The sequence below is a fragment of the Chinchilla lanigera genome, unplaced genomic scaffold (genome assembly GCF_000276665.1).
Source record: "Chinchilla lanigera isolate Chin_1 unplaced genomic scaffold, ChiLan1.0 scaffold00085, whole genome shotgun sequence".
Lineage (NCBI taxonomy): Eukaryota > Metazoa > Chordata > Mammalia > Rodentia > Chinchillidae > Chinchilla > Chinchilla lanigera.
In genome coordinates this window covers 2,455,659-2,465,038 of record NW_004955486.1, presented here as the reverse complement: position 1 = coordinate 2,465,038, position 9,380 = coordinate 2,455,659, and the positions used below count along the sequence as shown (strand labels likewise).

General features: G+C 54.6%; 1 long non-coding RNA gene across 1 annotated transcript; it reads right to left on the bottom strand.

Moving 5' to 3' along the window:
* Window positions 1-563: 563 nt before the first annotated feature.
* On the bottom strand, window positions 564-7,111 carry LOC102010491. The gene is made up of 6 exons (XR_263941.1): window positions 6,882-7,111; window positions 5,268-5,391; window positions 3,147-3,312; window positions 3,021-3,074; window positions 2,291-2,793; window positions 564-1,168 (listed from the first exon to the last, which is right to left on the bottom strand). It is a non-coding gene; the product is annotated as an uncharacterized LOC102010491 (long non-coding RNA).
* Between the last annotated feature and the right edge of the window lie 2,269 nt (window positions 7,112-9,380).

The following is a 9,380-nucleotide window of genomic DNA, read 5'->3' as shown; positions in this document are numbered from 1 at the left end:
TGCGCCACCACGCCTGGCTGGAACTGGGAGAAATACATTCTCTTGCTTAGAAGTCACCTGCTCAGTGCAGTTTGCTTACTGCGCCCGGATGGGCCGAGGCAGCATTATGTGGACATGTAGTGGAAGGACCACCCATTTGGAGCCCTTCTTTCAGGAGAGTCAATCCAGTTTGCTGAGATGGAAGTCCCAGTGGGGTGACTAGGAAAGTTGGGGTGTGGCCTTTGCCAGAGATTGTCAAGGTGGCTTCTCATCAAATCTCCACAGCCCCAGGGAGCTGATGGAGCAGGAGCTGAGGGAGTGGCAGGTCTTACGGGTCCCACAGTGGGGCTTCCAGGATCGCTAGCTTCAGGGCAACGTCTCATTAGTTTGTGGTTAGAGTTCAACTAGGCAAAACCATCTTTACCAGCACTATTAGCATATTTTAAGATACTTGTCCCTATGCGTGTGTGTGCCCAGGTCTGTGTGTGCATGTGGGCCTGCAGATGCCCCCGCTCCTGGCCCTGGCAGTTACCCTGGGCGGTGAGCAGGCACTGAAAATTACGGGAACTCAAGACAACAAGCGGTACCTTGTAAAACAATCTCAATTACCAGATAACCAATCTCCATGCAGTTCTGGGGAGGATGAAAGGAAACCGCAGGGGCTGTGAGGAAATGATAGCTCAGGGGGGCTCCTGGCAGTGGCGGGGAGAGCCAGTGCCGTTCTTTATCCTGGCAGCTCAGCGGCGAGGCTGGGCCTGGCTCCTCTGCCGACGAGGGCCGTCCTTTCCTGGGTGGGGATGGGGTGGAGATAAGCGGATCCCTCAAGCGAGGCAGAGCTCTGTGTAATCTGCCGCCTGGTGTGTGGCTGCCGCTGAGCAGGCTCTGTGCAGCAGAAGACCCGTGTCCCCAGGAGGCCCTGCCCTGGGTCGCTACAGCCTGCCTGGCTGGGGGTGACAGCAGCTTTCCAAGGCTGCTGACCAGTCACGGTGACGGCCACTGTGCCGAGATCTGGTGGACACTTGGGGTTCCCCATCCCTTCCCTGTGGGTCTCTCACGAGGCCTCCCCGTGTCCTGAGACATCTGTGTGTGGCTCGCATCCGTGACTGAGGGGCTAGGTGGCTCGCTGAAGGTCACACAGACACGGGCAGCACCACCAGGACCTGCTCGCTGCTCCTTCCAGATGCAGTGCCTGTGGGGTGAAAGTCATTTTCACTTTCAACACTTTCTCTTTCATTCAAAGTGAGGAGGGGAGGCATGATGGGTTGTTTGTTATAAATCTCGTCTTCAATCTAAATCTCTTAAAATGTGGAAGGCGCCAGCCACAGCTGCCTCTCCTGCCCCATCTTTTCTCCTGTTCTCTTTCCCCCTCTGTCCATCCCCTCTCTGAGTTCTTTCTGAGGTCTCCCCATCTCCACCTGTCTCAGGCCAACTGCCTCGGGGTTGCAGGAGGAGGAGAGGTCGGGGCCACCCTCCGGGAAGGGGTGGACGGTTCATTGTGCTGTGTCAGACCAAGTGGGTCAGGAGGTAGACAAGGAGAGACACTGGGGCCTGCAGGCTGGGGGAGGAAGAGGAAGCCGGCTTTCCAAAAGCTGCAGAGCGTGCCCAGTTCTGACGGCTCAGCCGTAGCCGGGAGAGTCAAGAGGGTGCAGGTGCTGTAGGCCTCCGGGGGACCCTGAGATGAGCTCTCTAGAAACCACAAAGAGCACCCACCTCTAACAAGTACACCGTGCCTGGGGAGCAGGCACTACAGAAGATTCCACACAGTTATAATTCATTGTAATCTCATTTACACTGTGGCTTTGACCTCCCTCCCCTGTGGGCTCTGGGTGCCATGACGGTTGCTCAAAGGTCCACAGAGGGACAACAACCCCCTCCAACAAAAAGGAGACTTGTCCCTGACTGGAGTGAATTGCCGCGCACGTCAAAGAGCTTCCTCCCTGTAAAAGCCACCTCTGGGTGCTGACACCTGGCTAATAAACGTACACCTTCACTCCACTTCTGTGTCCTGGCACTCTAATTCTTTGTCCTGAATACTGAGAACCTGGGACAGTCACCACCCTGGACAGCACCAACCGCAGAAGTCGTGCCAGCCGTCCCTGAGATCTGGAGTCAGCTTTAGGCGACAGCAGCATCAGGTGAAGTCACCTACAGAAGCACACACTGCAGTGCCTCCCCACCCTTGCTCTCACTTCCCCTGCTATCTCACCTGAACCGGGGTCACAGTTGAGACTCATAGCAATTCCGTGATGGAGTTATGAGAGCTCCCATTTCATAGATGAGGAAACTGAGGTTCTTTCAGCAAGTTAAGCACCTTGTTGTTAGTGTCCCCAGATAGACACAGCGACCCAAGGTCACAGGGCTGGCGGTGCAGGAACTGGCTCTTCTGACTGCTGACCCACTGTTCCTCCTACTCCAGCGTTCTGTGGTGTGGGCCAGGGTCCAACAGCAGGCTGGAGCCTCGGGAAGGCAGGACTGAGGCTGGAGGACCCGTGGCTCCCAGATTCCTTCTGAAACCAGGGTCTGGCCCACCAGAGATAAAAATACAAACCAGAGCCCGCCTGATCTGCCTGGGGCGGCAAGCGTGCTCACGATGGCTCCCCCGGTGAGGATAAATGCCAACAAGCGGGGTGCTGCCGCTGATTGGGAGATAATCTCCCTGAGAAATGACGAGTGCCAGTTGCTGCCGCGGCTGCCGGGCTGCGTCTGGGCCCCAGTGCTGACGCGCGCTCCACCCCTAGATCAGCACTGTCACTTGCTTGTTGGAAAAACAGATGTTATTGTCCTCTGTTCCTGTCCCTCTGTCCCTAATAGGCACTTAAGTGCAGGAGGAGAAAAGAAAAATGGAGACCGAATCTCGTGACTGCCTCAGGCTCTTTGTGGAAGTGGGGAGTGCGAAATTGTGTGTCTGCAGGACTTGGGGCGTGGGACGGGGTGGGTGCGGGGGGACCCTCCCCTGCCCTGAGTGCTCCTGGGACGCCCTGGGGGAAGCTGCCCTGTCTGTGTGCCTTCAGATCGGCACCTGGACTGGGCCCGAAGCTTACGTTCAGAAGACGGGATGCTGAGGACCTCTGGCCTTCTGCCAGGACTCCCAGAGTCTGGAGGATTGGAAGAGGTCAAGGGCATTCATTCATTCATTCATTCATTCACTCACTAGGGACAATCAGTACCTGACAGCACGGTGGTTTGCAGGTAGAAACTTTTCCTGGAAAGGACAGTCCATCCTCTTGCAGCAGGTCAGCGTGGCTATGATTTAATGGGAGCTCAGAGGCCGGCCTGCCCCTAAATAGCTTGCATCAACCCGCCTCAGTCCCGAGGATTCCGCCATTCGTCAGCCTTTGAATGAAGGCATTATATTTCCCAAAGGTCCTTGCTAAAATACTAGCGCATAACTAAGGAGGTTTTCACAGAGGGGAAAAAAAAACTCTGCCTGTCACCATGGGGAACAGAGGGTCAGGATCTAAAAAGAATGCTGTGAAAGATGGGTAGGTTTTGTTGGGAGAAAGATGAGCAACATCTGGCCCACAGGCCGCTGCCCTGGGAGGGGGGACCTAAGGGACTGCATGAATGAATGAAGAACTTCGAGGAAGCTGTTCTTAGAGGGACTGGACTGGCTGCCCCCACCTGCTTTGAGACGGCAGGGTAAGCACAGACCGGCAGAGAACGAGCCTATCCTCTCTGGTCCTGACTATGGTGCGGGGAATGCACAACTGACCCTCAAAACCGTCCCCACAGGTACCTCCCTGCACAGCTCAGTGGGCAGAGGGGGCAGAAGTGGTGGCGCCAGCACCTCCTCCCTCGCCCTGAGCCCTGCTGCCTCACCCCATACCCTGTGCTGAGCTGGGGGGCTGACTGCAGGAGGGTGCAGGTCCCTGACCAGGGGCTTCCCAACACGAAGTGCCCTGGTCCACCCGGACAATTTTGATGAAAGAAGAGCAGACCCAGTCATTGAGTTGGGGCAGAGGGCACCCTGTGCAGTCACCCCCTTTCCTTCAGGAGATAATTAACTGGGGAGGAGCCTGCCGGGCGGAGATGCCCTTTGTAACCCCTCTCTGCTTAATATTCAGAACCTATTTCACCTTCAAGTAGCAGAGTGCCTGAAAGAGTCGCATCACGAAGCACATTAGAATTCACCTTAAATGGTTTCCATAAAGACAATTATTATTAGCCGTGATAATTCCAGGGGGGCGTGCGGGCTTTCAGACTGCAGGAGCCAAAGGGGTGGGGGAGAGCTGGGTCCCTGTGGCCCTCTCTCCTGCTCCAGGAAGCCCTGAGGGAGGGTCTGTCTGGTGGCTTCCAAAGCCCCCAACCCTGTCCTTGCAGCCTCCCCGCCAGCAACCCTGCCCTAGCGTGAGCACTCCACCCAGCAGCTGACTCCACAGTCCTGAGCGACTGTAAGGGCATCATCCCGGAGAAAATGGAAGGAGACTGCCAAGGATCCTACAAGCCCGGCTGAGCTCTGGGCGGCCCTTTCTTCCCTCCTCCACTCTTGGTCCCACCTGCCCACACCTGTCAAAAGAGGTCTCTGCGGTGCCAATGGCTTCGGCTAAGGTGGACACACAAAGACTTAGAATGGGGGAGCCTGGAAGGCCACTCCCTTTACCCCTAGCAGGGACTGCTTATCCAACAGCCCTGCGCTGGATCATGGCCTACATCTGGGACCTGGGCCGCAGGCTCCTTAAAACATTCCTTACACGTTCCCCATGCTGCGGAATTAACCTAAGGCATCAGAAGAGAGGACAGTAGGGACCCTTGCTGGGGAGCATGAGCAGGGGGCTGTGGACACCAATTGAACAAGTACATGCACTTGTGAAGGTTCACTGAATGATTTACGTTATTGTTTTAGTCTTTTTGAGACAGGGTCTCGCTAGGCAGTTCCGGCTGGCCTTGAGCTCACTTTGTAGCCCAGGCTGGTCTCGAACTCACAACCATCCTCCTGCCTCAGCCTCCCGAGTGCTAGGATTACAGGCTTGCGCTACCAGGCCTGGCTATATACACTTTAAATCTGTGCACTCTGCTGGATGTATGTGCCACCAAATTGAAAAGTTCACCCCCAGAGCCCTTCGTGAAGTAAGGAAAGTTCCTGCTGCCACAATACGTGGAACGAGCTCCCTTGGGATGGGCGGCACGGATGGCAGAAGCAGCGGATAATCCACGGCTGCTTTCTGCCTGACTTGCCGTCACCGTGTTCACACCGGGTGCTCGTGTTCCTAGCAGATCCGCTTCTGTAAGTGTGTACGCTCTTGCTCACGTTGAAATTAATTGGCAATTTCTGAACACATACTACTCACCTTTGGGGGTGAGATGGTCCTGAAGTATTCTGGGTGGCAAGGAAGTGAGACTGAGGCAGGACTGAGACTTGGATGAAGATCACCTCTTCCCTCCTGTCCCTTAGTCCAGTGTTGGATGCCGTTGCTGCAATGACATGTCTCTCCTGCTTGGATGGGGTCCAAGAGCGATCTTAAAGAACAGAGACTCCCTCTCTTGGTACGAAGGATCAAGAAAGAAACTGCCCAGGAGGGCCCCAGAACCTGATTCCAGGCTGGTTACCATGGTGCCCTGTTTGGAATAGGCCCCCCGCTCCTGGAGGTCACCCCAAGCCGTGTGCCCTCGGCCTGCTCTTTTTTTCCGGTACCGGGAATCGAACTCATGACCTTGTGCTTGCCAGGCAGGCGCTGTGACCCTGAGCTAAATCCCCAGCCCAGCCTGCTCTTTTTTGGCCAGAGGTAGAGTCTCCTTCTCTGTCCTTTGAATCCAGATTGGGTCTTTTGACTTGTGACCAGCAGGAAACAGAGAAAGGGGTACTGCCTCACCCTCTTGGGACTCCTGAGACTGACTGCTGTGCCACGGGCCATCTGCCCCATCCCCTAAAAGATGAGAAGCCGTGTGAAGCAGAGACGAGCCACCCCAGCTGAGGTCCCTGGGCCACCCTGCCTTGACCCGCTTCAAGCACCGCATGTATGCGAAGCTGGTTTGAGGCCTTCGGCCATCCCAGCCACCAGCGGGCTGCAGCCGCACGAGTGAGCCCAGCCCAATGGCCCTTGCAGAGGACCAGGAGTAAATACACTATGGCCCACCTAAGCCACCAAGCCTTGGGGCAGCTGTCATGCAGCAATTCATAACTGATAGAGTTACCACCACCCTTGCCTGAGCCGCCCGGGGCCAGCACCACATCCTGACGGGACAGGATGGTGCCCTCGATGGCTCTGTCCATTCTTCCTGCCCGGAAGCCTCAGAAGCAACTTTCTTCCCAAGCTTTGTTTCTTTGCTTGTCCCCACCAGTTTCCAGGGCTGACATGGCAGTGCCCATTGCTCTTTATTAGTTTAATATATGTTGAAGCCTCCAAATAGATGCTGGGGCCCAGGTGGGACAGATGAAATGTGACTAAGTTCTGGGGCATGATTGATAATGAGTAGGGACTGGAAAATCAATTGTGTTAATTCCTGGTCTGTCACTGGGACCGAGAATTAATGAGAAAATCTGTCTAACTTAATGGTATTTACACATTATACAGAGTGTGATAAAATTGTCTGCAGGTGCTCCCTGGCATTCCAATTACACAAGGCTGGCATGGCCCGGGGTGGGCAGGTCTGAGCAGTCCGGGACCTGGGCCGGGCATCTGCAGCCGCCTTGAGCTCCCTCCACGTTCACACACTCTCTTCTGAGTGGGTCCCAGGCCTCTTGTGGATCTAACTGCCACGGCTGGGTCCTGCCAAGTGTGGGCCGGGCCAATGGCAGCGTCTCTGGGGTTGGTGGAAGAGCACATTCCAGGCCTGCTTCTAGGATAAGCACTCCAGAAGCTGTCAGGGCGGTTGGACCGTGGCCAAGGAGGGCTCGATCTTATGTGTTGGTGAGGTCCATGGTTTGGGAACACAGATAATTCTTCCGACCCCCAGAGCCCTACCCCAGAGAAGATCAGCACCAACTTGGCCCCACGGTCTTCTGTACCAGGCGCTGTGGGGAGGCTGCCTTGAAAAGCATCCTAGAAACTGCTGGAAGAGCCTGCCTTGGGCTGCGGGCTTGCTTCCTTCAAACTGTACACCAGGCTTGTCCTGACCAGGGCTGCCCCGGGAGGTGGTGTGGCAGCCAACCACTGAGATGGCCCCCGGCTGCTGATGCTCACACCCTCATGTGGCCTCCCCTAGGGCATGAGTGAGCTGGGGAGCCAACGAGAGATCTCAGAAATAACTGTGATGTCAGAGGCTAAGTCATAAGGTAATGGGGCAGCTCGGCCTTGTTTTCTCAGGGAGAGCCTGATCATGGGGAGGCCGATGTGGGGGAGCTAAGTAAGACCTCCTGTGAGTAGGCAGCTCCACATGGATGAACCACCTTGCAGGCAGATCTTGTGGCCCTAGACCACCAGGCCCCCCAAGAGTCCCTGAGCTGAGCTGTGCCTGAGTCCCTGACCCATAGACACCAGTAGGAATAGAGGTGTTAAGGACTAGAGTCAGGGATGATTTGTTATGCGGCAGTACATGACTAATACAGGTGGATGTAGAGAGCCCTTCCTGGTCCTTGTTGTGGTCCTAGAAGTTTATATATATATACATATTTTTTGTCTTTTTGAGACAAGGTCTCACTATGCAGTTCAGACTGGACTTGAGTTCACTTTGTAGCCCAGGCTAGTCTCGAATTTGCAGTGATCCTCCTGCCTCAGCCTCCCAAGTGCTGGAATTACAGGTATGTGCCACCACGCCCGGCGAGAAGTTTATAGTTGTATTCCCATGGAAAAGTTATTGGAATTCTAACAAGTTAATTCCAATCTACCACTTTCAGTACAACCCATGGCGAGAATAAAGACACTAAGACATATCTATAGTTATGGGGAGCAAAGGGGGTCCTAAGTCCAGCCACGATGATAGCTAGAACAAAGACCTGTACCTAGGGCTGAACCCATGTTTTATTCATTCATGAAGAAGGGAGTGGCTTGAGGATGAGTGACTGTGAGAATGGCAGGAAATAGGTGAGTGCTGTGAGCTGGGCTAGGTAGGAGGCCTGAAATTACCTCTGCAATATGCAGAGAGGATATGCAGAAAGAGTAATCTGCGTAACACAATTGAGGTGGTGTCTAATGTTTTGGGGTTGGTGCTTCAGCTCTGATATGCAATCTTTTATGCCCTGGGAAGTCATAGCCTCTTGTCTCGAGGCTGATCCCAGCCAATAGCGAGGAGCACGGCTCTCCCTCCTGCCCGGCTCACACATGTTTTATTTGGGAGCTACGGGGGTGGGGTAACACTGCCCTGTCCACACGGCTTCAAAGACTCCCATCAGCACCTGGCTGGACCAATTTGCATTGCTTAAAGCCAATTGAAGGGATAAGGAAAAATCCTAGCCAGCTCTGTACACATCAATACATGGGAACTGGGCCAGGCCAGGCTCAGCCAAAATGGAGACAATTGCTCTTCTTTCAAGGAGAGTCCAGGTGGTCCTCCACAGTGGGGAGGGGGAAGTGGGCAGGGCTAGGGTGACCTCACCCTGCAGTGTGGCACTCATGGGAGATACCCGTGTGTCTTCCTACACTTTCTCCCTGGTTTCCATCCAAGTCCACTTCTGTGTTTTTACCCCTTCTTGCCCTTTCTCCTCTGTGCCTTCACTATGCTGCTTTCTTTGCCCAGAACTCCCTTCCCTGCTTCTCCCTCTCTTCTTCCTGATATAAACTCCTATTCATCCTTCAGGACCCAGCTCAAACATGCCCTCTGTTGTGAACACTTTCCCAGTCTGTCCTGGGGAGAGTTTGAGTCACTTTCTTTGGCACCCTTGTGATACTCTGTCTTAGGGGACACTGGAGGGGAGTCTGCGTGTGAGCTCTCCAGATGGGTCAGGAGTTTAGAGCTGGGGGTGCTTTCATGAAGTCTGCCGTTTTCACCTGCGCTCTGACACCTAGAGCATGTTAAATGTGGGGGCGCTGAATGGATGAATAAAGGAATGAGTGTGCCCGCTGTTTCCTGTGCCTGACAGGCAGTCCTCTAGGGTCCCTCCCCCCGATCCCAGGCCTGGAGGGCAGATGAGCAGCAGTCAGACAAATCTGGTTTCTAAAACAGGTTTAAAGGTCTTTTCCCAGAGACCCTGAGCTCATTTCTTCTTGCTGTGTCTCCAAAGTGCCACGGCAGCAATTCAGATTTCAAATGCCCCGAACAAGGTGCAGCCAAGTTCTTTATTGCACAGAATGAATTTGTTATGTAGGGATTCTCTGGCCTGAAGGATGGCTTAATGTCCTGATGTCACCTGGCTCCCCAGCCTGGCCAGGGCCCAGAACTGGTGAGTGTGTTTGCTGGCCTGTTTTCTGAGAGGAAGGCTAAGGGGGCTGCAGGCACCCACAATCAGGCAGGTCTCCAGCAGACTCCAGCCTTCTGGCTAGTGCACCTATTTCTTGAGTATTTTGCAGGTCCAGAAACATCAAGTC